General features: G+C 41.1%; 1 protein-coding gene across 4 annotated transcripts in view; it reads left to right on the top strand.

Annotated features, from left to right (window-relative positions):
- THRA (thyroid hormone receptor alpha) overlaps positions 1-26,400 on the top strand; it is a 344,747-nt gene that overhangs the window by 140,977 nt on the left and 177,370 nt on the right. The gene's annotated exons all lie outside the window — the stretch shown is intronic.

Below are 26,400 nucleotides of genomic sequence, written 5' to 3'. Positions count from 1 at the left end.
GATTTTTATTGTGACTGCGACATTATGGTGGACACATTGGACATTTTTGACCATTGTCATTTATACAGCAATCAATGCTATAAAAATGCATTGATTACTGTGTAAATGACACTGGCAGTGAAGGGGTTAACCACTAGGGGGCGGGGAAGGGGTTAAGTGTGTCCTAGGGAGTGATTCTAACTGTTAGGGGGCGTGGCTTACTGTGACACGTCACTGATCGCTGCTCCCGATGAGAGGGAGCAGACGATCAGTGTTGTGTCACTAGGCATCCCCCCGTTCTGCCATTCTGAGACCCGATGGCAGGACACTGGCAGACATCGAGTCCCTGGGTCCCGCGGGCAGGGTCACGGAGACCGCGGCGGGTGCGTGCGCGCCCAGCTGGCGGGCTGCTAGGGGGCAGGTTCAAAGCAAGGTATATATACCTTGCTTTGCCTGCCTGTGCCATTCTGCCGACGTAAATCTGCGTGAGGCTGTCGGAAAGCGGTTAAGGAGATTCACTCTCTCTGTTTGTCCTGTTAAAGAAAGTAAAAGAAAATCCAAGTAAAAGAAAATCCCAAAATGTGGGCTGTCCCCAGAACAGTAATAGAGGGGAAACCTTTCAATGGGGACACTAGTTCTGATGACCGGGGGGTCCCCAAGGAATTCCCTTAATTCGCAGGGATTTCCGCTCACTTCTAGTTTGGCTATGGGACAGGAAGTTAAAGGAAATCTCCCCAATGGAACACAGATGGCGAAAAAAAAAATCTCCCTTGCTCTTTTCAAAATGAAGAAAAAAAAGATTTTGCCTATAGTTCAACTTTCTTTTTTTTAATCACCCAAGATTTGTGGGCTCTTTTTCTTGTTAATATAAGGCACTGTTTACATTTTTTATTGTTTGACTTTATTAAGTGTCACAAAATAACATTTCATTCAACTCTATACACACTAAAAAGGCATACATTTTTCATTTTTACACAGCTCAAAGCGCTGCACAAGTATGTTGTGAACATAATTGTTTTCTATGCACCCTTACATTGAGCATGTGTTGATCAATGCAGATTGATGCAGCTCAATGGACATGCTGTGAACGTGTCCTTAGGCTGGCCATAGACAAAGCAAATTTCTTTCCTGCAACCACATGTTGCAGGAAAGAAATTTGCTTGATTCTTCCATCAGCACAGACAGTGTTGACAGGGCAATCCCTCCCGCGGAGCCATAGTATTCTCCCAGTGGGGGCCATCTCCACTGGGAGAAGACAGTGATTATTGCTAGCAGCTATAACAGCCACTAGCAATAATCTCATGTAAAATCTGGCAGGCTGGTTGTACCCAAGTTGTTTGATCAATCAGCCGGCCCATACATGATTCTAATCTCGGTAGGTTCACCTGAAACCGTCATTTGAACCATGTATGGCCGGCTTTAGTTTCCATGGGAAGTCCATGTGACAAGATGATAATACAAGAACACAAATGAAAGGCACAGAGTGTTGTCACCCTAAAACAGAAAGTCCCAAATTGGAACCTTCATGACAGGCTATCCAGGAAAGCTGCATATTTAAAAATACAACATTTCATATTATATTGACATGTTAACGCTAATGTGATATTTTAGTGATTTGGGCTTACATATACTTGATATTTACAGAATTGGGCTGGTTGTTATGTGTAGCACATACAGTTCTCTTACAGGCACTTTGCAGTCACTTTTATTTCTGAGGTCATGTTGCATGCATAGTCACATACTTAGACTTCTTGTCACACACATATAGAGTTCCATGATTGCACAACCCGGGAAGGGTATTTATACCAGCCTGACCTTTATGTACACTGATTTCCATTATGTTGAGTTGCAAGACAGAAGTAAGGACAACTTTCCCTATTACATAATGCACAAGAAAGGTGTCCTGTCACACGGATGCACCATTTTACAGATTTCCTACCATTATACTTAGACCACTTTCACACTGGGGCCGCGTTAGCGGGTTAAAATCTCCTGTTTTGTGGCGCTCTTAAATCGCTTTTAAGGCACTTTGAAAGTGCTGCTCAATCATTCCAATGGGCATGGGCCCATTTTGGGACCGCTGCATACAGCGCTCCCAACCTGCCCCAAAGATGCTGCTTGCAGGACTTTTTTTCCCGTTCCGCAAGTGCACCGCCCAAGTGTGAAAAGTCAGACTGGAATGAATGAGAGGTGGTTTTCAGGCACTTAACAGAGGCTGTTTCTAGTGCTAAAGCGCCAGAAAACCGCCCCAGTGTGAAAGGGGTCTTAAAGTTGTTGTAAACCTTAGACATGAAATATTGAAATATGAACACAGCATATCCCTTTATACCAGGGGTCTCAAACTGACGGCCCTCCAGCTGTTGCGAAGCTACAAGCCCATCATGCCTATGCCTGTGGGAGTCGTGCTTGTAACTGTCAGCCTTGCAATGCCTCATGGGACTTGTAGTTTTGCAACAGCTGGAGGGCCACCAGTTCGAGACCCCTGCGTCTATAGTGTGTACTCATTTCTGTCGGCTGCTTCCTTCCTCTGCTATTAGCATGAGCCACTTCTGACAAGTTTTCCTGACACCAAGAGAAAAAAGTTGACAGGGGAGGGTGCTCCAGCTGATTGACAGCCTCAGCTCTCTTCCTGTGTGCTTTGTGGGGCGGTCTCTTCCATCCTATCAGCTCTCAGAGCTCTCCTCACTGAGCTCTTCAGCGTGTAACTTCCACCCCTCCCCCTTTTTTTTCTGAACCCTCAGACAAGCTTATAAATTCATCACTTTGAACAGATGTAGAGAAGACAGGACTGCAGGTAAACAGGTACAACTTACATAGGAGGATTTGTTTCATCTCTGTATATCACCTGAGCATAGTCCCTTCGTTAGGTATATGTAAGGGTGTACAACCACTTTAACTGGCAATGCCATGACATTTTATGTGTTGCCTTCCCTAGTGTCAATGCGCCTCACAAAACATTGTTCTGGTACTCCACATTGTCTACTAATCCCATGTCCCTGCAAACCGAGAGCCTTCTTAGGTCCCAGTGCAAAGCCTATTCACATCCGCTAGACCAGGGGTCTTCAAACTACGGCCCTCCAGTTGTTCAGGAACTACAGTTCCCATCATGCCTAGTCATGTCTGTGAATGTCAGATTTTTACAATGCCTCATTGGACGTGAAGTCCAGAAACAGCTGGAACGTTGTTGTTTCAAGATCCCTGCGCAAGACCTTATGCAGTATAATTTGCTGCCTGGATAATGCTGGGCTTTGCCTGGCCATTTAAAGCCAAGTCCTGGTCCATTTTCATGGAGGATCAAATTCAGCATGGGTTTTACGGGGACTACCTATAGGCATTGTTTTCTATATACAATACAAATTATAATTCCTTTACTTAATTAGCACATTTGTTGGCGGTGTGGAGCTTTTGTAAAAGACAAACGCTAATAATCAGCCTAATGCTCAGATTGTTTGCATTGCAAGCAAAAACTGGGTCATCTGCATCCAGCCTAAACAGTATAAGTGCACTGGATAACCGCACAAGAGATCTACCCATACAATCTGTATAGGCTGAAAGAATTATAAACCTCCAATGATATACCACTCTAATGCACCATCACATGTATAGACTGACAAGGCCTACCTTTAACTCACCTTTCTGTTCGTTGCGTCACAAGCAGGGCCAGACTGTATTTCCTAACAACATATACTGCCATGTATATCCAGATCCTAGTCAGCTCTACTTCCCTACACCTACTGACACACAAACATATGCACAGCCCACACAAAGCCGCTGCCAGTGCTACCACATTACATGTATTAGATGTGCAAACATGAGCATGACTTGAATTTTCCCTTCATGCTGATACACCATTCCATAGCACAGTGACTTGCTGATTCCACATTGTATGTATTTACAGCACAAAGATAGAGAGAGGCTAGCTTGCACACAATGACACACCATTACATGCATTCACAGTGCAGACAGAGGGAATGTCGGCCTCGTTCTCAGTCAGTAACATAGGATTATATGTGTGCCAGCAACACACCATTATGTATATCCCGAGTGGACGGCAGACATGCTGCAGGCTTCCTCCCCATTAACAGCATTAAGTATAGTCAAGGCATAGACTGACTTAAATAGGTACTCCAGATACAAGGAACTATATTTGTTAAGCAGTTATAATGGGCAGTATGTACTAGTAAAATATTTTTTCCCACCTGCAGGCAGCCCTTAATTCTTCCAGGAACAAAAGTTATATATCATGGTGGTTGTAACTGAGGGTTGACACTGCTGGGATTTCTCTAGGGCAGCCTTCATCAACCAGGGTTCTGTAGAACCCAAGGATCCTCCAGAGGTTGCTAGGGGTTCCTTGAGAAATTAACAACTTCTGCTTAGATTAGTAGCCACTGAATCAAATTCTCTTTTTAGCTGTCTGTAAGAGGGGAATTTTTACTACTGACCACACATGTACGCAACATTCTTCTAAGTGACCATTACACTAAGAGCTCCTCCATGTTAAAAAAAAGTTTAGAAAGGTTGCTCTAGGGCACATGTGTCAAATACAAAGCCCGCTGAATGAATTGAGCCCGCAAGGCCATTTTATGTGGCCCTCACACCTCTCCTGCAGCTGTGGTATCCCCTCATCTCCACCCACGCCTTTTCTAATCAATCAGCAGCAGGGAGGAGAACAGAACACCTACAGTTCCTGTGACTCTTTGTAGCTGCAGTACCCCCTTGTCTCCGCATTCAGCAGAGTTTTACAGCTGACTCCAGCCCTCCTTTGTTCCTCCTCCAGACCCTGCACTTTCTGCTTCCCAGCTCCGTCCCCAGCTTTTTCCCGGCAGCAGTACAATGTAAGGGAGTGCGCTGTGATGTAAGGGAGAGTGGGGGACTCTTGACTTCTGATGGTGGAGGGATCTCTAGTCTTACAAATACAACCAGCCCTTTAAGGGCAACCATAATCCTGATGTGGCCCACATGAAATTGAGTTTAAACCTCTCCTCTAGGGATTCTCAACTCTGCCATCTGACATATATCCGAACTCTTTCTGACTTTTCAAATACTTTCCAGGCAACCACCTACCTTATCCAACACCCCAGAGAATTGTTTTAGCCTTAAGTCTACCTTTAATTACAGACTGAGACTTCCATTATGTTATACTCCTGTTATTTTTCCAGAAGATTCAACTGTGACTCTTGGTACATGACCCTGCAATTAGGATATTTCAGGCAGCTGCTGGAAGAGAAAGAAGTCATGAAGGTCATGTGCAGAGTGAAGGCTGCATTTGAGGCATTCATGGAAACCAATAAGGAAATGTATGGTGGGATCAAGCTGGAGACAACCTTGCAGATAATTACATTTTTGAACTCTATTCTCTGCGTAATTGATAGTGTAGGGACTTGCCAGATAGTAGTACATGAAAAGAGATGGGTGATTTGGGTAGAAAATTTCAGGATGGCATGAAATCTACCAGTTTGTTCATTGGTAAAAGTGTAAATGAAAGTTTTCACGTTTGTCAGGGACTCTTCTTTAACTCCCATTTCTCCCATGTGAACAGCTTGCCAGTCTTCAATCTTCTCCCCCTCCTGCCTTGCCTGATCCTGTGCATATTCCATTGTCCTGTATCTTGGAGAGTTAGTGCAGGTATTGACTCCCCCATGGTCCCATAGTGAGATACATGCAGCGGTAATCTAGTGATTAATGTCATGCCTGTGGGATTAGCATGTTTTTCCTCCTCGGTAGAAACTTGGCTATACATTTCCTGAATTGCATGTTCTTATTCATGTATGAGCATTGATGAAAAGCCTGACAAAATGGTTCTCGGTATGGCTATGGTGCGCTTCCCATGATAATGAGGAATTAGAGGAGGAAAGTGGATAGTGGGAGCAGGTGCAGGCCTAAATCCAACTGACCCCATCTTGGCCTGCAGGGCATTACTGTAGGTCTTTGTTGTTCATCACACTGTAGCTCTGTTGCATTATCCTTTTTGAAAATTGCTAACGTTTAACACCATCGATCAGCCAGGCACTGTCTACCCATCTTCCTCTTTTCCAGCGGTTCTCTGCCTTGATATAATATTTACCCTTTAGGCTCCGTAGGCACATTAATGCAATTTCTCCTGCGCCTGCCATTGCACTGCCATGCATGACAATGGAAATTGCATTATTCTATATGGTGGCTGTTTACATCAATGCAACTGTGCTCACACCACTTTAACATTTTTTAGATTCATTGAGAGAAATGCTGTGTCTATGCCAAGCTTTTTATATGCTTTTACAGCTTTTATATGATAAAGATTATACATATTGGTACATATCTTAAGTCTTTTTTTCATTTTTGTATTTTTTTTGTAATACTCTCAGATGTGAAAGAATGTAATGCCCTGTACACACGGTCGGACATTGATCGGACATTCCGACAACAAAATCCATGGATTTTTTCTGACGGATGTTGGCTCAAACTTGTCTTGCATACACACGGTCACACAAAGTTGTTGAAAAATCCGATCGTTCTGAACGCGGTAACGTAAAACACGTACGTCCGGACTATAAACGGGGCAATAGCCAATAGCTTTCGTCTCTCAATTTATTCTGAGCATGCATGGCCCTTTTTGTGCGGCGGATTTGTGTACACACGATCGGAATTTCCGACAACGGATTTTGTTGTCGGAAAATTTTATAGCAAGCTCTCAAACTTTGTGTCGGAAATTCCTATGGAAAATGTGTGATGGAGCCCACACACGGTCGGAATTTCCGACAACAAGGTCCTATCACACATTTTCTATCGGAAAATCCTATCGTGTGTACAGGGCATAAGAGTCATGGTGACCTAGAAACTTTTTTTTTTTTTTTCATTGAAGGGTTGTTGCTTTTCTGAAATGATGGGCTTGGTGTATTAAATATAGAAACGTAAATATAGAAATGTCTTGTTGCCAATAGATACTAATCACCTTCTTTTATTCTCAAACCTCCTGTGTAAAATAGTCCAAAGCAGAAGACTGGCTGTTGCATTACGTCACCAGTAAATGGTACTTAGCGGGCTTCTTTCTATTTTAAAAGAAAATGTTCACTTAATTCTCCAAGCTGGGTGACTGTTTATACCAGGGATCCTCAAACTACGGCCCTCCAGCTGTTGCAGAACTACACATCCCATGAGGCATTGTAAAACTCTGACATTCACAGACATGACTAGGCATGATGGGAATTGTAGTTCCTGAACACCTGGAGGGCCACAGTTTGAAGACCCCTGGTTTATACTATGTACCCACCAAAGTGTGTGTATTTGTTGAAAAAGATTCCTCAGCAATGATTGGCTAAGTATATATTTGTTTTAGCCCAGTCATGCTTTGCATTATGCCAGCTCAAGCACGTAAAACTTTTAGACTGCACCTGACCATTCGTTTTAATTGCTTCCCTCAGTGCCCACACTGCACACCTTCCTCCAGGAGAACACCTGCAGTGTGGGCAAAACTCATGACAAAAAAATCAAAGGCACTGAGATGCCCTTCTACATTTAGCTTTAGTGTGAAGCCTAAAAGCATGCAAACCACAAGTTTACTCTGCATAGCAATTCTTCAGACCTATTTAAAGAAAGTATAGGAACCATATCGGCAAGATCTAATTGGTTCTACAGGAAACACATACATTTTGCTTTCCTTTTGCTTTTGAAGACCCCAAGATAAATTGGCTAACAATCCCAGATTTGGAAAGATGGCAACAGGACCCCCGCCTTGTTTTACTCATGCAGGGCAAAATAACAGGTTCACTTTAACTCTATCCCCGCAAGCTGCATATACCTGCCTCCCTTTTGCTTCCTTTCTTTTAGTGGTGATCGGGAGCAAAGGGAGAAGACCCAAGTTGTGATTGAGCTTGCACAGGGCTGTGTACCTTCTCCCGGTCTCAATGTGGCAATACTGGGTGCCTAAGTGGCCAATCATCAAGCACTGATGCTTTCACATTGCATGGATAGTGCGTTACATGCTTTATTCATACCTGGAAGTACCACATATTTGAGTGAGTAATGAGAAGGTTTGTGCTGCAAACCTTGACCTTGTCAACACAGGGTTACTTTTAGCCAATGGGTCACCAGTAAAATAACCGTGAATATACTTAGTGCAAAATACCTGCTCCTCCACCAGCTGCTGTGGTTCCCCACACTGGCTTGTACATCACTGCAGGACATGTGACATGTGAACTGGTGGCGGGATCACATATTCAACTGCTTGCAGTGGCTGGGAAGTGGAGATGTAGTGGCTTTTCCATGCATGTGCCGCCATATAGGTGAGTATGCTTTCTTCTCTTGCAGGTGAACTATTGGCTAAAAGTGACCCTGAAGTGACAGGGTCACTTTAAAGGAAACTTGTTGAGTTACTCTTAATGGGCAAAACAAGGTTTGGTTTATGGTGCTGGAAAGTGCCCAAAATACATACGACTTACCCAAAAAAAACTCTGGAAAAAGAGTGGGACCAGAGGATCTGAAAGTTTAGATTTGATGAACTTAGAAGAGTTGGGAAATGTGGTATCCTATTTCTTGTCTTTGTTTTTATTTTCAATTTAAAGGCTTGGTTCTTTTAATAAAGAAACTGTGTGTATTTCATGGCCTACTTTAGTCCTGTGTGTCTCTTTGTTGATTGGCTGTCACTGTTAGAAGATAAGGCCATAGATCCATTTTTCTACATTCACTGAAAACACACTTCTGACAGGGGCCTGTTAAGTAAACAGTGGAAATGAATAGAATAGTGTGGTCCAAGTGTCATATGCAATGTTTAGTTTGGCATAGTACAGCACAGCGCCCAATAAATGTGGAAACATGTATTGACCCATTTGGCTTAGTGCACCCTGTTGGGGGTGCTTGGCAGGTATTGAAAGTTGTTCCCATTTGAGGCTCCCGACATCATTGGCTGATGCCTGGGAGGGTAGTGATCAGACCACACCCACTTTCCCCCAATTAGCCGGCACTTGCCTCCGGGTTTTAGCTCCATTTTTCCCCTGGCATAAACTTGTAAAGTCATCAGAGACAACCAAACAAGTTTACAGAGAGTTCTTCCATGGATCTGCAGAGAACTTGCCCTAAGGGAGATTGGTGTGTTTTATGTTGACTACCCTGTCAAGCCTATGTATAGCTTTAGGAACCACAGTGTTTAAAATGAATAATGATCATATGAGTTGACCTCTAGTTGAAAATGACCTTGATTGCATTTGTCAACAAGTGATTATATGTCAGACACTTAAGCTATTAAAGTTAGTAAACCTTTGTGACAAGCCATCATTCAGTGTCTCAGAAAATGACTATACTTGACATTGAACTTTGCTTTAGCCTTGTTTCCTTTGAGCTGTCATATCAAAATTGTGGAGCTAATAGTACCGAAGGATATCCATAATTACCGTGTACAGCAGGGATTGACCTCATCCTGCCAAATTACATTAAACCATTATTGGTAAAGGAAAAGGGTAGTGCCAAAAAGGACTGTTGATAACACTGGTGCAACAACCCCAATATTGACCATGTGACACCACTGTATTTCCTACTGTATTTCCTTCATGGTGTTATTTTGGGAACTTCATATCGTAACACCATGTGGCCCAAAATCAGTTTCTACTTTGTTTCTTCATCAACAAGCATTATCTTTGCACCATGATTATTCTTTGTTCCCCTTGTGATGTTTCATTGCTGAGTTCAGTTAGAGGGGCCTCCTCCCCTATTATCTGCCGATTTTCTTCCTCCCTTCCTCGTGGGACTCTCATTGATCCCTTAATGTCCTGCAGTTCAGACTGAACCATGAGTTATAGTCTCTAATGCACTTCAGCTCTTCCATCTGAGCAGGGAGTTTATATGGACTTAACTCTTCTCCTGTCCTGAGTCTTTTCTCCAATCCTGATGGCATACAGTAAAGGCAATGTAATGTTGGTCACTTATGTGCATTTCAGAATAGCTCTAGGAAGATTTTTCAAAACTTGAACTCTACTGCTACAATATCCTATTTTATCCAGTAAAAGTAAAAGCAACAGAGTTGCCCAACTTTCTCTGTACAGTGCAAAGTTCCCAAGGTCGAGAGAGACGTATATGCCTTACTTATTACATATTGAAAGAATGATTGTAGTTTGACTTTTTGGAATGGTTTGGGTAACCCATTGGGTGAGTCATATTTGAAGAAATGCTGAGTTAATTTTGGCAAAGTGATATATGATTATCAAGTATGTAAATTGAGAATTTACTACAGGGCTAGGTTTTATTTGTTAATTACAGTCCTGACCCCATCGAAAAAACTGTAATTTATCGTACACACTAAGGCCTTGCAAACACCAGCGACTTGGCATATACAGATATCTTTTGCTCACTTGGAAAAGACGCAAGGAAATTGCACATGTACCTAAACAAAGAGGTAATGTTCATGATGGTATCCTCAACACTCCTGATAACTGCATACAAATATATCAGATTTTACTTTTCTGTTTGTGTTTGCTGGGTGCCATTATCCCACTCCTTGCCTGAAACAGGTTTCATGGGTTCTTTCCTTGCTTTTTAATAGAGAAGGTTATGCACATGTCACTTAAGATTGCCACACTTGTCACAAGCCTGTCAAATTCGAGCTGAGTATATCATGAAGAAATGCATAAACGGAGGCTGTCTTCATTAGATATCCCATATCAAAATGGTCAATAGATCCAGAGGCAGGTGAAATAATATGCAAAACTTGACTTGGCCATGACATTTTGAAGAGAGACTGGGCCTGTGTCTTGCTTTTCACATAGGACAGGGGTCTCCAAACTTTCTGAACCAAGGGCCAGTGTACTGTCCTTCAGGAGGACAGGAGGGGCTGGACTGTGGTTAGTGGGAGAAGAAAATGCCCTGGCATCAATGGGGGTAAAGCATGCCTCATCATTGGTATTAGTGGGAGGTATATTGACCCACTGTTGGTATTAGGGGATGAAATAGCGCCCCATCATTGGTGTCTTTGGGAGGAATAGTGCCCCATAGTTGGTATCGGGAAAGAATAGTGCCTCCGTCATTGGTGTCAGTGGAAAGAATAGGGCCCTGCAGTTGGTGTCAGTGGGAGGAATAGTGCACCATTGTTTGGGTCAGTGGTAGCAATAGTACCCTATTGTTGGGGTCAGTGACAGGAATAATGCGATGTATCAGTGGAAGGAACAGTGTCTCAAGGGCCTCATAAAGGCAAGTAAAGGGCCACATCCACTCCCCATGCCACAGTTTGGAGACCACTGACATAGGATGACCCTGCAACTATATTCTACTTCACTCATACTTGGCTACTGTCTAAATGTCCTTCTGAATCAGTGACCTTTTCACACTGAAATTTCACTTTTCATCATCTCACTCCACCTTTGGAGGTTTGTGAAGTCAGGGTGAGAGAATCTTCAGGCTTTTGCCAGTTATATCGTTACTGACACAACTGTGTCCAAAGAAAGATACATTCAGATGTTGCTTGTTGAAGGAATTTGTAAGTAGGGTTCCCTGTGCTATGCATGCGTAGGCATAGGATGAGATGAGTTCTCCTTTTTGGGCACCATGGACATGAACCTCAATTGGTATAAGAGAAGTTTAGTGCAATATGATCCACCAGAAGATGATTTTGGTTGGTTGCTATGGGTTAATGTATCATAATTGGTCTTTGCTGTGCCTTTTTTTCTGGTTAGTCATAACTTTACCATGGAAATGGTTAACATCACAGTATGGATATATAAGGTAGATTTTTAGTCTCTATAAAATGCTTCAGTGACAGGTGTTAAGGCTGCTGCTTGTATCCGTGAGCATTATTTCTTTTTTTTTCCTACATAGTTACTAAATCGCCTGGGACTTGGAAGTAGAATGATTTCAGAAATGACTTTGGCTTAATAATGTAATTTTTCCTACCACAGCTGTCTTCATGTGTGCAGCATATGCAGGCCGTCATTCTCGCTGCATCCGGCATTAACTTTTCTTTACTCTGGGTTACTTGGAAAATGTATCAATCAAATGCACAAATATATTTGTCTCAACATCTCTACTCAAATCTAGAAGCCTGCTCCAAAAAGTAAAAAGCCAAAAAACATGCAGTTTTTTGATATGCCTTGTGTATTACTTCCGCCATATATACAGCCCATCCCCGCAACTTCCACCCTCCACAGCAGCCATTATTGTTGTTCTTTTATATATCGTATATTGTACTATTAGCATATGTTCCTAAAAGGGACAGAGCCCTCATTTAATTGTTTAACCTGTACAGCTTTTGAGATGCTTGTCTAAAAAATAATAAATAAAAAATAAAAAAAAAAGGTAAAATTTTCCGTTCATCATTTTTAAGGTCTAAATCACAATTACAATGTTTGCTGCAGATCAGTTGTCACATAGCATCATTACTAAGTCAGCGTGAGATTAATGAACGTTCCTCAGTGTAATTTGAATGATGAACACAGCCGTCTTCTTTGTGACATGTAAGAGCACCATTTTGTTTTAGTTTACTGCTCATTTTAGAGTGTATAGGAAGAATAGTTGTCAGTTATCTGTAGTGACTGTCTCCCACTCAGAGATGAGGAGGCGATAGTGGTCCACACTGGATGAACTAGTTGGGATATGTGCTAACACCATTGTTTTATTAATGCAGTCAAAAAAACCACAGTCAAAAAAAATCCAACGTGTTTCGGCCATCAGGCTTTACTCAGCCATGATGTTTTAGCCAATTTCCATGGGAACAGCTTTTCTTCCTTTTTGCACATGAAGGCTTGCAGTGACTTCCCAGGCTGGGTGCCATGTTTTTGAGGCTGACCAGGTATTACACAGGAGGTAGTAACACAGATGCACCTGTTCCAGTAGGTATACGTGACCCTCTGTCACAATCGTCTTTTTTTTTAATTTTGGAATGATCCTTAAAGTGAGCCTGTGACTTGCCTCTGCAAAGCAAAAGGTTTATGTTGACTTGATTTCCCTAGCAGAATATACTTGCCATCTTTTTCATTTCCTGTTTCTTCATCCACTCCTGAACTGGCAAAGCACAGGTTTGCATTAAGGTGGTTGTAGGTGGGCAGATATCCTACTAAGAGCATGAGCAAAAAAGATGTTTGTCTACTCCAGAAAATTGCATTAGCACCTGGATACATACCTATAAATCAAGACCTGTTGGAGACCTGCCTTAAGCTAGCCATAGACAGTTCGAATAGAACTAGCCGAGATTTGAACCATGTACGTACCCAGTCCAAACCGAAGAAAAAAACTTGTCGAGAGATAAGAAGGAGCCTGGTACGTGTCCTATGCTTAGCCAGAGTTTGTTTGGGGCTAATTAGAGTCTCAGGTGAAGAAAATACTCTCATTTGGATGTCCGCATACCAAATGCTTTGCAGATAATATCTTACCTGCCTTTGTTTTATTGTTATACAAAGTGTATCTATTCCCTTATCTACATGGCTCTGTTTCTCTCTGGTTCCATGCAGTTTAGTTCTTCTTTCCTGTGGTGCTTGTAGTGTGTTGATGCTTCCCTCTTGATTTCTTCTGACACCTTCTCACTTTGCTCCTCTCTCACCTGTCTGCACATATGTCATAGTCTCTCAATCCTCTGCAGTGTTCATTCATCTGTTCTGCCTCTTATCACCTGTATTCTTTCTCACACTTCATAGGAAAACAAAGGAGTCACCATAGATACAGTCTGGACAGCACTGCGGGGGAGTGTGGAATGATATAGTCAGGATTCGGGTATACTTTATTCAGCTGCACCCTGCCTGAACATACCTGTTCTTCTGCCTTGCTGGCATTAATGGGATTCTGTGCTCACATTCCTTCACACAGTACATACATCTTATTTTTTTACAAAAGTAAATAAAGGTAGTGCCGGGTGCTTGTTAAAGTGTAACTCCAGGCAAAACATTTTTTCTTCTTTAAGATAGAACCTCTATCGGTGGGATGTGTTGGAAGGACAATTGTGAAAAAATGGTGTTCTAATTTTAAAGCTAATGTCCAGGCAGATACGAAAACACCAATTAATTTCTTATAAATGAATGAACATATATTTAAATGCAATTAAAGCGAGTGCTTGAATTTGATCTCAACCTCCAGTCATCCCCAGTACGGCTGCATATAAACTGGGAAAGGTAGGGACAGCAAGAGAGGCCATTAAGGCTTTTGCTGCTCCTTTATCAAACAATACCAGGCAGAGAGCAGAGAAAAGTCAGCTCTCCAACCTGGTTATGATGTCTGCCAGGGCTGTGTAAATCTCAGGATTCATTGAACAGAAATGCAAATCCTTTACAAAGTGAAACAGCACCCACATCTGTGTATTTAACTTTTTTCCTGTAGTTTAGCTGTAAGGGCCAGTTCACACCAGATGCAGTTCCATTCAGTTCTGTGCGCTTTTTTTCTGCACTAAAAGTGCATGCACAGTGTTTTCCATGTATTCCAATGGCTCTAATTCACACCATGCAGTCAGTTTCCGGTGCAGAAACTGACCGGAAACTGACTGCATGGTGTGAACTAGAGCCATTGGAATACATGTAAAACACTGTGCATGCATTTTGTGCAGAATAAAAGTGCACGGAACTGAACAGAACTGCGTCTGGTGTGAACTAGCACTTAATGTTTTGGTTTGATTGCTGTAACCAGGAACATTTCTTCCTTAGAATTTAGATACCGTTTTAAATAACTATCTGTATTACAAATAAGGCTCCATTCACACTTGTGCGACTTGTCTTGCGACTTTGGACATGTGTGTGACTTAAAAAAGAAAGTTAAAGCGGACCTTCAGTCATTTTTTCATCTTTCCATCTGTTAAATCTTCTGCCCTTGTTGTTTTAACTTTGGATAGTAAATTTGTTTTTTTCTGCCAGTAAATACCTTATACAGCCTACTTCCTCTTTCTTGTCTGGTTATTAGCCTAGGCTTATGACATCATGCACAGCTCTCACTCTCGTAAGAGTTTGTCAGGTCCAATGAGAGCTGCAGAGCTGGAGGTGTGCCTCTGTGTGTCTGTGTAAATCCAGAAGTGAACAGGCAGCAGCTTCAGCTGCCCACAGTTAAAATGGATGCAGCCAGACTTAGTGGAGGGAGATTTCTGTAGCATATTTGGCAAGTACAGAATCACAGTATATATAAAATAATATGCAAAGTGATTGGAGGGAAGCTTCAGAATGGCAAAGATGTTTTTATTACAAATTATGTGAGCAGACTGCAGTTCCTCTTTAACCACTTGCCGACCGACTCACGCCAAGTAGCACGGGTGCGCAAAACGACGTACCCTGTATGTCATGCCATCATCGGCGGCTAGCGGGCGCGTATCCACGGATCCCGTGGACTCGATGTCCACCGGTGGCCCGCGATCGTGGCACAGAGAGCCAGAACGGGGAGATGCCTATGTAAACAAGGCATTGCCCTGTTCTGCCTAGCAACATGACAGGGATCTACTGCTCCCAGTGATCGGGAGCAGTGATCTCTGTCATGTTCTAGTGAGTCCATCCCCCCTACAGTTAGAACACACCCAGGGAACACACTTAACCCCTTGATGGCACACTAGTGTTTAACCCCTTCCCTGCCAGTGACATTTACACAGTAATCAGTGCATTTTTATAGCACTGATTGCTGTATAAATGTCTATGGTCCCAAAGTAGTGTCAAAAGTGTCCAATCTGTCCGCTGCAGTCACGATAAAAATTGCAGATCACCGCCATTACTAATAAAAAAAAATAAATATATATATATATTTTTGAGGATATTTATTATAGCAAAAAGTTAAAAATGTTGCTTTTTTTTCAAAATTGTCGCTCTTTTTTGTTTATAGTGCAAAAAATAAAAACCACAGAGGTGATCAAATACCACCAAAAGAAAGCTCTATTTGTGGGGAAAAAAAGGACGTCAATTTTGTTTGGGTACAACAGCGCACGACCGCGCAATTCTCAGTTAAAATGACGCAATGCCGTATCGCAAAAAAAAGGGCTTAGTCTGGAAGGGGGTAAATCCTTTCGGGGCTAAGTATGGAAGTGGGGGGTGGGGTGGGGGGGTTATCAATGAATTAAACTAATTTTCTAATCTATTCTAGAGTGGATTCCATTGGCAGGCACATATACCCCTATTAAAAACTGGTTGATGATGGTCCACTTTCTCAGTATTGATCTTACAGATGAAGAGAAAACAGACTACCATCATTGGCTTAGTTTGCATAACCTTGTCATCCATATTGTGTTTGGCCATCATCCAGTGTTTTATTCACCGTCTCTACATTTCTTTCTCGCCTTCTGTGTGTATAAAAAAAAATATCTTATTGTTTTAGTTCAAGGTGAAGGACTGTCTCAATTACTAGTATATCTCTGATTTGATGTCACACATAAAGTATGAAGTACATTTTCCATAAGGCCTCCTCAAGGAGGAAAGTAGACTTCATTACTCAAAGCCTTCTTTGCTGCTCTTCATTGTAACATAAAGAAGAGACTTCATATCAGTACTCATTGTCCTTGTGTTCCACACTTTATTACCTAGTTTTTGGTTTTTTTTGTGACGTTCATAATCTTTTTACAACAGTTTCACAAGCTTTGTAATCCAAAGGTAGAAACCTAGTTGTTTGGATCACAATGAAGGACCACATCCTAAATCCTGAACTTTTTGCAGTGTATCTCATCACTTTATATATTACGGGGAAGACTCCATAAGTCTCAAATCTACAACAGTTTGGCCATTTTTTCTGTAAGAGGACAGTTTCCATAATATTTAAAAAAATGTTTTGCTTATGTTGGGGTGTAGGCTCCATAGCCAGTGTCAGCTTTTTTGCCAATTTTGTTTTTACTGGGACGTTAGGATTCCACAATAAGTAATTTTCCCCATTTCTCAGGTCTGTATGAATTATAAATACGGTAAATAAAAATAACCGCGCACTTGTGCACCTCAAAATACTCCTTAGAGCTGCAAACACTTAAAGAATGTATGCTTCCCAGTGAATATAATAAAATGTTGTGCTAAAAAATGTAAAAATAAAAGGACAATAATAAATAACACAATAAGTGTATATAGTGTACATAAATTCAAAGTGAAAGATGACTATAAAGTAATGAATGAGCAAATCATTTGGTGCACTTAATTCATAATAGGTGAAATAAAGTCCATAAAAATGCCAAAAAAAAAAGATCCAGTTGAATCGTGATATAGTGTTCCTCAGTGAATTTCACTACAGAGGTGTCACCAACTTTCACCCAAAGTGTAGCAGGAGTGTCTGCTTACCAAATTGCCATGACCCTCTTATTGCTAGAGAAGTCATATAAAACATGTGTAATCACTCAAAGCCACTGATGCGATTCCCAGACCACTCTCTCAAACTCTAGGATATTACCATTGGGCAAGCATACCAGGACTCCAGCAGTAGCTATTCATGTGAAAAAAAGCAGAGACCTGCCTCTCTACAATCACATTAAACAAATGCGCATGAATAAAAAAATCACCAAGCCGGCATGACTCAATAGTCCCGGGGGCGTGATGATGTTGGCATGAGGCTCCTTCCGACGCATTTAGTCATCAAGACGTCTTTCGGGGCAGTATAAATTATATTCTTTTACCTTATGTAATGGTTTTCTTCCCTGCTTACCACATCTAGTGACGGGCAGGTTTCATAATCAGTGGGTATTTTACCTGTCTTTTCAAAGTGAAGGATAGGCCTAGTGGTCCATAGATACTTTCTCATTGTCTCACATCACAATAAAGTATGATTGCTGTGATCCAAAGCTGGTGTTCACCACATAAAAAGGACATGCCCTCTTCTCAGGAGAAGAGGTAGGATAGACAATAATTTAGCTTACTTAGACCCCTTTCAAACTAGCGGCACAATCGGGTTTTACCTGTCAGTTTTTCAGACTGACCCGATCGGACCGTCCATTCTCCTTTATGAATAGGTGGGTGTAAACGGGCATGTGTCCGTTTACACCTGCCTACATCCAATCCGATCCGCTAAAAATAGACTGATCCGGATCCTTCCGGGGGGAAAGGATAGGCAGTCCATTTACATCCGACCGCCCATAGAGAAGAGCAGGCTGTGCCTATGTCCGCTCTGCATAAGTGGAGCGGACACAGACCAGCTATCCGCCTGCTCAGCGGGGATCAGAGGAGTCTGTCCCCTGAGAAAGGAGCCTTACATTAAAAGTGTAAAATGTTTAGTTGTCATAGGTATCGAATGGTAAATATTTGATAGGGAAACTTGTTGCAATGTCAGCTGTCTAAGGGAAGATTTCCTCTCCCTTTCTGTTGCCCCTATGTAGTTTATGCCTCAGTGGTATCTTTGTACAGGGTATAGGCCTTTTTACATGCATAGGTATGAATGTTGTTTGTAGCTCTTTAAGTCCAATTCTAGCTAAAACATTTTTTTTTTTTTTTTTCATTTTGGATAGAATGTGCAAGGGTTAGAGTCTTTGTCATTTTTTTTTTTCTGTGTGTGTGCCAGTTGGGAGATTTCTTCTTGCTACTTCTCGATTTAAAAAGAACTGGGAAATCTCTGTATCAGAGGCACAGAATAAAGCACAGTTTTAGTAGAGGAAAGAAGGATCAGATCTTCTGATAAATGTTTTTATTGCTGAGTTTTCTTGATCTGGTGATCTGGTGACCACGCCCCCTATTTCTTGTGAGTGTGTCACAAGAAAGGGAAGTGAGGGAATATCTCCCCATTGTACCTGACAGAATTTTTTACTCTCCCCCCGTCTATCCAAAACTAAAAACTAACAAAAAAAAAATTGTCTGGAGTTATGCTTTAAACATAGCATATGTAATTAAATTACTTTGGTTGTAAGGTTTAACTTTATAGTTAAACTAGAAGGAATATTTTTTTCTTATTTTTAGATGTTATCAGCATCAGCAGCCAAGCTCTGAGAAGCATGCAATCTGTGCTTTTGGTTTTGTCAAAACATCAAAAGGCAGGCAATGTGCTTAAAGCTTTCCTTGTGTTTGTCCCATCTGGGTACCAGTTGGACCTCTTAAGCTGCTAAAAGGTTTTGATACACCATTGATTGCTATAGCGGGTTCTTTAAGATATTAAAGCAAACTTGCTTTGCTATGTCTCTTCTGCAAAAAGGCTTCTTACCTTCCTCCTCCCAAGATGCTTTAGAATGTACACTGAAGCCTAGTATACACAGGCTGAATGTCGGATGACATCGGCCGCTTCAAATTAAACTGGTCGACATTTTGCCCCATGTGTATGGCAGCCGTCCGGCTTCTGTGGAAGGGTCATGACCGAAAATGGTCTGACGACCGGCTCCCAATCAGCGCTCTCAACCAATGGCTGAAAGCACTGACCGGAGTGTTCTGGCGGGGGGAGCATTCCTCCTGTCAGAATACAATAGCACAGCAGGGAAAATCGCTGTACTAACATTGGATTGTTAGTACAGTGGCTCCGACTTGAGCTGTGGGTTGAGCAATAAAAAATGAGTGTGTACTAAAGCTGCGTATTTTCAGCATACCTTGGTGCCTAGATGAATGGAACTTCCATGAACATGTGTGACAGTTATGCCACTCAGGCCAAAGAAACCAAAGCCGGGGAAAGATGTTTACCGCCATCAAGGGAGCTTATCGATGTTGCATTGTTTGAAAAAAGGTGAGAATTAGAGGGTTTTGTTTCTTGCCTCCCCAGCAGCACAAACAATTATTTTGCTCCACTTATGCAGGAGAGAAGAAAAACACTCCTGGGTATAGGTATAGTGCTGGTGCTTGATGATGTCACATGGTGGCAGGGTGAGTGTCTGCAACCTTGTACAAGCTTCAATCCGAGCTAACACAGGACTATGTGTCCTCGCTCTAAGCATCTGAATGCAAGAGAAAGGCTTCTGGCATGGGCAAAACACAGGTTTGCTTAAAGTGCACGTTTACTTTTTCACAAAAAAATGAAAAGGTAAACTAACACCCTACACCCTTAGTAGGGATGAGCCGAACACCCCCCCCCCCCCCCATTTTTTAAAATGGCCGTTTTTTCAGAAGCAGTCATTTAAAAAAATGCTTAAAGTGAAACAATCAAAATGAATGAATGAAATATTCCTTTAAATACCGTGCCTGGGGGGTCTCCTTAGTCTGCCTGTAAAGTAGCACATCGTTCTCATGTTTATAACAGTACCACAGCAAAATTACATTTCTAAAGGAAAAAATGTAATTAAAAACTGCTAGCGGCTGTAATGTATTGAAAAAAATGGCGTGGGTCGTGTCTCCCCCCCCCCCCCAGTCCATTACCAGGCCCTTTGGGTCTGGTAAGAATATTAAGGGGAACCCCGCACCAAAAAACACAAAAAAAAAATGGTGTGGATGTCCCCCCCCAAAATCCATATCATGCCCTTCAGGTCTGGTATGGAAATTAAGGGGAACCCTGCACCAAAATTAAAAAATAAATGACGTGGGGGTCCCCCAGGCACTATATACTCTGAACAGCAGTATACAGTATCTCACAAAAGTGAGTACACCCCTCACATTTTTGTAAATATTTTATTATATCTTTTCATGTGACAACACTGAAGAAATTACACTTTGCTACAATGTAAAGTAGTGAGTGTACAGCTTGTATAACAGTGTAAATTTGCTGTCCCCTCAAAATAACTCAACACACAGCCATTAATGTCTAAACCGCTGGCAACAAAAGTGAGGATACTTTGTCCAATCATCATACAGCAATACACTGTGATCTCGCAGTGCATTATGGGGCATGATCCATCCCGGAAGCCCTAAGCACTCTAACACTTGAAGTCTAGTCTCTGGCTTGTTCAACTCTGTTGTAATGTGAAAGTAAGTAGTGAAACAATAAAGGTAGGTACAACTTTTAGACAGCCTTTTAAAATTAGCCCCTGTCCTTAATTTTATATGTGGAGTTCTCACTGAATGTTGAATTATTGCCTCAGTTGTGTATTGAGGATCCCTGTACAGTTCCATGATTTCAATAACATTGATATAAAGTGATAAAGAGTTTAAAAATATCTATAAAGAATATGAAGCAAAGCGTACTTGAAGTAGTCTTTTATCATGAAAAAATCCTTATCAACTTTGTGACTTAAGTCTCAATAGGCCTCAGGACTCATAGTCGCACATTACCGCAGGAAAATGGTCTGTTTTGTCAATGCAGGCTGCAAAGGGGGGATTATTTTCTCAAACTAAGACTTTATGGGATGCAGCAGAAAAGACCTTTTCATTAACTGACTAATTGTCCTTCATTAAGAACTCGCTGGCAAGCCAGATGGACATCTTTGGCACAAATGAAAGTAAATCTGGCACCAAAATAAAAATTAATTTGCCTTCATTTGGAGTGTTGTTGTTGATACTTTTGGACACCAGATCAATGAGGGGAGTAAAAAAGACGTTCCAGAATAGAATGCGGACATTTTGTATTGTCTGTTGCAGTCCCTTAATGGTGGATCTTTTGAAGGCTCAGCTTAATTTATCTTTTGGGAAACCAACATCAGAGGGAAGATGAGGTTTTCTATAACAAATTCTTTTTCATCTTCTCAGTCTGTTCCTATGTGATCTGAAAATAGCTTAAAAAGATGATGTATTTAGATTTGGCAGCATGCATTTTACCCACACATTTTATAAGCTACCCATTGGATAGTGAGAGCAATACAGCCATATCTTTAAAGGAAAACTGTATTGTATTTGCGGTGAGTTGACTCCTTATAGTGTTTACCTCTAAATAATTTTTTATGTGATTTTTACACGCTCTTGCATGTTGTTGTTTTACACGCTCTTGCTTGTAGATATTTGTAGATTAGCCACTAAAGCATGGGTAAGCAACCTTTAAGAGACGGAGATCTACCTGAACAATATGAAAGAGATCTAAGGTCACTGGGGTTCGTGCCCCCCTTTTTTTTATAGAATTTAACTAGCAAGACCCAACTAAATACTAAAGAAAATTTAGAAAAATATAATAAAACAAATGTCTCCTGTACCCTTTTGTATTGAACAGTACTGTAATTGTGTTGTGCCCCTATACATTGTAAAGTGCTGCGTAAACTGTTGGCGCTATATAAATCTCGTATAATAATAATAATAATAATGTCATTAAAAATATAACGACAAATTTTTTTTCGGTTTTAAAGTGTGTCCTCACAGGGTGACACTGTGGATACACAGATAATAATGTGCCAACGTCTTATTATTGTTTAGAAGAAAGATTAAAAATTGGAAAATGGACTTTATAGGCACACGCATAGAATTAGTAAAAATAATTTGAAGTTTTTAATTGGATAAAGTTAAAATCATGGTTTACAAACATATATTAAAAAAGAAAACATTATAATGTTATATGACCCCAAGGACTCGAATAATACCTCCAAGATATATAAATATATATTAATCCAGATAGGTGCAATATTAAGGATAACCAGTAGCAGCATCCAATGGAGATAAAGTGCGTGGAGTAGTTGAGTCACAGTATGAGGTCACACAGATAATTCGCTCTACATGTTACGCGCATAGTTGCGCTTCTTCAGGAGCTTGCAGATCTAATAGATGTGTAGAAAAACATCAAATAAGTATATCATAGTATCCAAAAAATAAAACACAAACAGTATAAACAATGAGATAATCATTTTGATAATGTCCAGCGGGATATAAGCCCAAATCCAGTGACCACTAGGGGGCAGGAAACAAAACCCTCCCATGGGGACAGATCCATATATGTAGGAAAACCTAGTATAGAAATAAGCTCAGGAATGTTTGTGTGTGTATATATCTATATCTCTATATATATATATATATATATATATATATATATATATATATATATATAGATATATAGATAGATAGATAGATAGATAGATAGATAGATAGATAGATAGATAGATAGATAGATAGATAGACAGATAGATAGATATCTATATATAGATATAGATATCTATATCTATATATATAGATATATATATGGCAAATCGGATATTACATATTGTGCTGCTAAAATTTAGATACTTGCATAGTAAGAAATGTTTCTAAATAGCACAGCATAGAAACTGTGTATAGATGCAGGTCAAACAAGTTGTCCCAGATATTCAAATAATGGGGTCTATAAACAATAAAGAAAAATATAGTAGCAAAAAATGTGTATATATATATATATGCCAAACGAGGCCATAATATCATAATATCAATATGCATAGACAGAACACGGTCAGGCATAACGTATAGCCGGCCGTGCTCTGTAAAAGCACATTCAACAGCTAGGTATATGTAGGAGATATAACAGCAGAGGCTTACCAAATGGCTAATACAGGCCTTTATCCAACACTATAAACAGCTGGTAAGTGAGGTATCCGGGGAACATAGTAGAGGGCACACACTTTTGATAGAAGGTACTATATCGCAGCAATATAAGCCAACAGGTGTCACTGTTTATAAAACTAGTGAACAACACTCACTGTCCAGTAGTCAAAACAGAGGATCTATGGCTCAAATGGCCAAATCCATGATAATTAGAAAAAAAGAGAGGGAAGAAAAGCAGGAAGGCAATATAATATTGCTAAAAAATATGAATGTAAGCAAAGCTGAATGGATGCAAAATAAGCAGCCATAGAAAACCTGCTAGTCTTACCTTTTGTGGACAGTGCAAGTAGAAAATAATGGAAAGGCAAAGCCATGTGTGCTCTCCTGGATAGAGAGTGTAGCCTGTCTGATCGGCCCGAGGGCAGCCCCATATAAATGCGTCCCGACCGGAAATGCGTCCCCTCAGCCGGAAGTGACTATAACTGGCCTGGCCATGGGCTGCCGCGTATGCTCAGAGAGACACAAAAATATAAACTTAACCTACCTTGTCAGTAGGACAGTGGATGGTAAGTGGACAGTGTCAGATGGGCAGTGGACAGTGGCAGTAGTTTTTTATCTTTATTATTTTATATTTCCTTTTACAATTTTGTATTTTTATTATTTTTTACTATTTTATTTTAGTAGCTCTGTTGGAGGGCTTTGGTCTAAACATCTCTCACTTTGGAGACAGAGAAAGGAGATTGAGAACACTGTGACGGGGGGCTGTAATTGCTAGGGGCACTGTAATATAAAGGGAACTGCACTGTAAAGAAACACTGCAATCATTACATTGCCCCTTTATAGTGCAGTCCCCTTTATATCACAGTGCTCCTTTACATTACAGTATTAATCTACAATGCCCGGGCTTTTTTTGTAATATATTTAAACATATTGCATTTATTTTATAAAAAATGTGATTTTAGTGTCACTTTAATCTAAAAGCCATGGGTGACTTAGGTGTAGTTTTGGTCAGGTAAAAAGGTGTAATTGTGAGCTGTCCATCACTCCTCAATGTGGATAGCGCACCACCAAGTGTGTCTCCACAGCCTCCGTATAATGTTAATGGCTTCATTACCGGTATTGTGAGAAAATAGATAAATTATAGTTCTTTATGAATTTGATGATGTTGTGATGATACAAAAATCAACTGCACCATTGTATGGGTAATTTCTTGATTGAAACAGTTTTGTTAGTTTTGACATAGTTATAAAATACATTTTGGTCGGTAAGAGCAGCTAATAGCTTAGTTAGGACATAAAGAAGTTGCTATCAAATGTATTTGCTTTCCATGCTCACACTGTCCCATACAAAGTTCTGGCTTCAAGTCCTTGCAGACAGAAGTCTCTATGTGGGGTTCTATGTCCTTCACTCCTCTCCTCTATAATTCTGCAAATCCCCTATCCCGCATGAGGGATTCCTGCCCCCCTCCAAGTGACTCCACAAAAAGCCTAGATTGTTCAGTAGCCATGTGGGTCTGGCACAGACAAGCCACTTGGCTCCTTCTCTGTCTGAACCTCCTCCTGCCCGTCTTTTTAATTTCACACAACTTCTTTCTGAATGTTATCTGCCAAGTCAGTATAGAGTTCAGAACGACATGGCAAAAAAGGGTTGTAGGTGCCTTTGCCCAGCTTGTAGGCATGGCCATATACTTCTCAACTCCCCCCCAACCCCTAGTGCTGGGCAGCAATCATGTTTTCTTCACACCCCCATTGCTCAGTTCATCCTCTAAGATAAAAGAAGGAACCAAGTACTTCCATGAATCAATGAGCATGTGACTCACTCCATGTAACAATGCTGGCCCAATCTCCAGGCACCAGAATGGTCACATGGGGAGAAACCATAGACTTCTGTAAGCAAAAGCTTGTGGGGACTCAGGGCGGCAGCAGAACGGAGCAACAGGAAAGGCTAAAAAATGGAATATGTGCTGCTTGGTAGAAGAGGACTAAGGTAAACCTGCTTTTTGCACAAGTAAAGCACAAGTTAAATTTTAGGCCCGAAGGAGCTTTGGAACTCGTTTGCCCACCAATAACACCTGACATGTTTAGAAGGAGCAGTGGCCACATACTTTCTTTTAATACTTATTCATGTTTCTGACTGTTAAAGGCATGCGGGGGGCATGTCATTTTATTTTCCGCCCACAATAAGTGTTGATGTTTTTTGGAAATTTCATAGGGTTGTATCGTGTTACCAGTTTAGCTATAAACGGTACTTAGCGGAGTTTCTAAGGTGGCCTCACATGAAACGTTTTGTCTCTAAAATTTGCTTTTGCACCTGATATGCAAAGAGTTTAGGCAGAGAATGTCATGTAAGATCCACACGCTTTAATATATGGCGCCGGCTAATCTCTGCAACATCTGCAGAGACTAAAAAGGATGGCTTTTGAAATGTTATATCTTGCTCCATCAAAGTCCTAAGCATCAGCACGATCTCATGTAAAATTGTTCTCATTCCATAAACTGTCAAATTGTCTCATGATTGTATCAGACACTTTTCAGTCATGCAGTCGCCTGTCTATTGCATTTCTTCCAAAAAAGTGCACTTGCAACCTTCTGAAAAATAATGGTAATAAAAAGGTTATTGTATGGTGTCTGCCACTGGGCAGAATGTTTACGTTAAAAGTCAAAGTTTAATGCCCAACTCCGTGCTCCCCCCACTCTGTTTTTTGTTTTTTATTTATTAATTTGGTTTTTCTTACTTTTTTATGATGTCACATGTCTCCCAGTGGTGGATGGTCCAGGATGATTCACAGAGTAATGTTGACTTGATGACATTAGCACTGCCCCAATATAATGTGGGGAATTTATCAAAACTGGAGCATCTGTGAATGGCAAACAATCTGCTTCTATCAGCCTGTTCAGTTAGGCCCGGTTCACACTGGTGCAACAAGCGCTCCCGACTTTGAGAGCACAAGTCGCACCCCATTAAGTGCAATGGAACCATTCTAATAGGAGCAACTTGAGTTGTTCCGGCTTAGAAAAAGGTTTCTGCACTACTTTTGGTACAACTTCGGCACGACTTGCATTGACTTCTGTTAACGAAATCATATGCAAGTGGTGCTGAAGTCGCACTGGGTTGTCGGCTTTAAAGTCGCAGCAGTGTGAACTGTGCCTTAAGCTTTAAAGTGGTTGTAAACCCTAAAAAAAAAAATCGCTCCCGGGGGTTACCTCAGGGTATCGTGGCTCCGGCACTGTGATTGGCCACAGCCGCGATGACGTCACGCATGCGC

The sequence above is a fragment of the Aquarana catesbeiana genome, linkage group LG12 (genome assembly GCF_042186555.1).
Source record: "Aquarana catesbeiana isolate 2022-GZ linkage group LG12, ASM4218655v1, whole genome shotgun sequence".
In the NCBI taxonomy this organism is placed as follows: Eukaryota; Metazoa; Chordata; class Amphibia; order Anura; family Ranidae; genus Aquarana; species Aquarana catesbeiana.
The sequence above is the reverse complement of the archived record's forward strand: the minus strand, read 5'-3'. Positions and strand labels throughout refer to the sequence as shown.